This window comes from Lampetra fluviatilis, chromosome 30 (genome assembly GCF_964198595.1).
Source record: "Lampetra fluviatilis chromosome 30, kcLamFluv1.1, whole genome shotgun sequence".
NCBI lineage: Eukaryota > Metazoa > Chordata > Hyperoartia > Petromyzontiformes > Petromyzontidae > Lampetra > Lampetra fluviatilis.
This window is the reverse complement of record NC_136304.1, coordinates 4550851-4554471: the sequence shown is the minus strand read 5'-3', so window position 1 is coordinate 4554471 and position 3621 is coordinate 4550851.

Genomic DNA, 3621 nt, shown 5'->3' with positions numbered 1-3621 from the left:
TTTTATGTCCGGTTTTTTTGCAATACACAGTACTATGATTTACCGCTCACGTCAATGCATGTACGTGCAGTCCCTCGCTCTCCTGCTATTGTGTGATACAGTATTCTTTGTCCCGGGATACCTCGCCGATTATTTGTATCTCAAGAGGTAGCAACCCCAAATGCATTCACTTTACACCGATTAACGCGCGGTGTACCACCACTAAATTCATTAACTACCAGGGCAGGCATTAGTGGGTGTCTTTATTTTGTTCCGCGCCGTGCCTAGAAGGCAGCGTGGGGCTGCTCTGCATACTGTATGTGGGTCTCCCGTGGGTGGACTCGGCCCAAAATTTAATAACCAAAATCCCCGTGTACCGTGTGCACTCGGGGGAGATGAAGGCGGGTAAGGCGTAAGCGAAATTCTTAACACGCCACTCGCAGACATCGGTGCTTCCACTTGCGCTCGCAGTATAGGTGACGTCTTTGTTTCTGCACAGCACCCAAAAAATATATATCGGGGTGGAGCGGTGGCGCAGTGGTTTAGCGCACCGCGCTGTGAACACGTCTCTTCTTTATTAGTCAACGATTCGCGGCAAAGATCAGTGGCGAAGTGGTCTGAACCGATCCTGGGTTCGCACGCCTGACCCCCCCCCCCCCCATTCCCAAACCCGCAGTGACCAGCGCGGTGAAGTATGACCACAACTCTCGTGACCGACACTGGGTGGGGGAGGATGCCTTAGTCCAGCTGTAACGATTGACACGGCTGTAAATTATATATGCGAGCCGTGATCAATCCACTGCCGGATGAAGGAAACCTTCACCCACGTGTTGTCTGTCGCCTTCTCTCCACGACGTTCACAATCCACCTCGCGCCCGTACAACGAGTTGATGTCACCACAAAGATGCCCCGGTGTCGCCTTGACATACTTTTGGGGCAAGCGCTCCGAGCGAGTAGCACCAATGAAGACCGGCGCACGGCGCGGGCGATATGGCCAGCAATCACGCCCGGACCGACTTCGTCTCCCCAGTGGCGATGCGTTTACACACCGCACCAGACACGTGCTCGTTTGAGGCCGAGTCGCCTTAGAGGGGTGGGGGGGGGGGAGCCCCAGGACCGGTTCAGACAATCGTCGCTGATGTTGGCCGTGAGCGCGAATCGAATTCGGGCGGCCGCGTTCGTAGCGCTGCGCACACAGAAATCTGCATAATCAGGTGAGAGCTTCATTCAGGTGAAAAATCGCGCTCTCTCTCTTGCAAGGGAGGCATGGGGATTCCGCAAGCCTACACACAGCACAGCAGCAATGCAGGCGCGTGTTGGCACGCTGCGTGTGCTCGGGGTGGCCGCGTGTCCACAGCCATCGCTGATGCCCCCCTCCACTCCCCGCCTCCACGCATTCGCGTGCCCTCCAAGTGACCTCCCCGTACACACGGACTTCACGTTCCTTCTGCGCTCCCTTTTCTCTCTCTCTCTCCACCAACCCAACCCCCACCACTCTCATATGTCTCTCCACGCTCGCTCTCTCCCCCCTTGCCCCTCTCTCTCCTCTCTCTCTCTCTCCCCTACCTCGCTTTCCTCTGCCTATTTCCCTCCCTCCCCCTCTCTCTCTCCTGCCTCTCTTCTCTCTCCCCTTGCCTCCTTATATCTACCCTCATTTTCCTTCTCTCTGCCCTGCCTCTCGTTCTCCCCCCCCCTCCTGCTTGTTTCCCCGTCCTCTCTCCCTGCATCGCTCCTCTCTCCTTCCCCTTCCTCACTCTCTTTTGGAGAAGATAAAAATAAACGTGCCTGTCGTAAGTTGGGCCACACGTGACCTAATGATGATGATGTTGGTGATGATGAGGATGATGATTACGATACAACTGGGATCCTCTTGGAAATGCCGTGTGGTTAGAGCGCAATAATGATCTGTGTGGTGATGGTTACAGTCCTGCGTACAAAGACCCCCCCCCCTTCGTGTTGGTGAGCGAGCGCCTATTTGAGGTTACACGGCGCACGAACGACGAGCACCCGCACCTCCAGATCAACACGGTTGGCTACGTAGGGTGCAGAAGAAGTTCATACGAACGGACACCCGGTTGTGGCCAGCACCACACACGCGGACACCGAACGAGACACTCATTTTCAAAGGCTGAGTCGAGCGAGATTGGGCAATTCAGGCCGGCACCCGTTCCTGATATCACTCGCAACTCGGGAGCACGGTGCGCTAACCACTGCGCCACCGCTCCGTGCGCATGTGCTTGCACGTCGCCAGTGATGCGTGATGGGGATGCGGGGGCGTAGTGGTCAGCGCACTGGCGCTTCGAAGCCTGGCTCACACGGGGCCCCGCCATCGGGACGACGTTTACACGTCGCACCAGGTACTCGTTTGAGGCTGAGTCGACCCAACGGAGAGACCCAGGACCGGTTCAAAAATAATCGTCGCTTGGTGTTGGCCGTGAGCGAGAATCTTAACTCGGGCCGCCGGGTCGCGTAGCGCAGCGCGCTAACCGCTACACCACCGCTCCCCGGTACACGAATACAGACAAAGACTACCCATACGCGTGTAGCCTTTAACAGACTGCTAGGGCAAGTGCTGTTTAGCGAACACCTATGAAGGCCAGCACTGCACGGCACACGATGGCGTGAATGGCCAACACCACGCCCGGCCGCCTTTGTCTCCCCAGTGGCGACGTTTACACACCAGGTACCCATTCGAGGCTGAGTCGACCTAGGGGGGGAGGGGGTGAACCCACGCACACACAGAAAAGACGACTGTACAGCACTCGTGACCAATGGCATCATACGCCGACACACATTGCCCCCTTCGCGGCTTTTTGTGCCGCGAAGGACTGGGGTGCAGGAGGGAGGAGGAGGAGGTGGTGGTGGGGGGGCTGAATGTGACGTCTCGACACAGACATGACTCGGCAGGGTGTCGTCGACGAGCCTGTGCCCTGCGCTCAGTCTGGAAGTTACAGTGCAGGAGCTGCATTGGTTCAGCAGCCTCGCGCGCTGCTCCGACTTTGCCTTGTGTCGAAGGATAAGGAGGTGGTGAGGTTCCCTTTTTTTGAAAGAGAAAAAAAACTGCGTGTGCGGTCGTAAAGACAATTCACGACTGTGTGCCCTCATACTTACACACGGTACAGGTAGTACCCGACTTACGATGCTCCGACTTACGATGGGGTCGTCATAACGCATCTCCATCGTAAGTCGGGGACTACCTGTATATAAACAGGCGACGTTTTGATAATGGCAGAGGTGTGGACTCGAGTCATGTGACTTGGACTCGAGTCAGACTCGAGTCATGAATTTGATGACTTGCGACTCGACTTGGACTTGCATAACAATGACTTTGTCCCACCTATGAGATGTGGACTCGAGTCATGTGACTTGGACTCGAGTCAGACTCGAGTCATGAATTTGATGACTTGCGACTCGACTTGGACTTGCATAACAATGACTTTGTCCCACCTCTGGATAATGGCCCTTCATAACACAGGGTCGTTGCCCGAAGCGTCGGCTTTTTATATATATTTTTTGGGGCCACTGTTATTGACCAATGTGTTGATTTGCCTTGTTACTTTTGCTTTCTGCACTGCTGCCAACGCAACAGCAGCAAACACCAACTCATTTGTAGTACAGTTGTAGAATTTCAGATCAGTTACG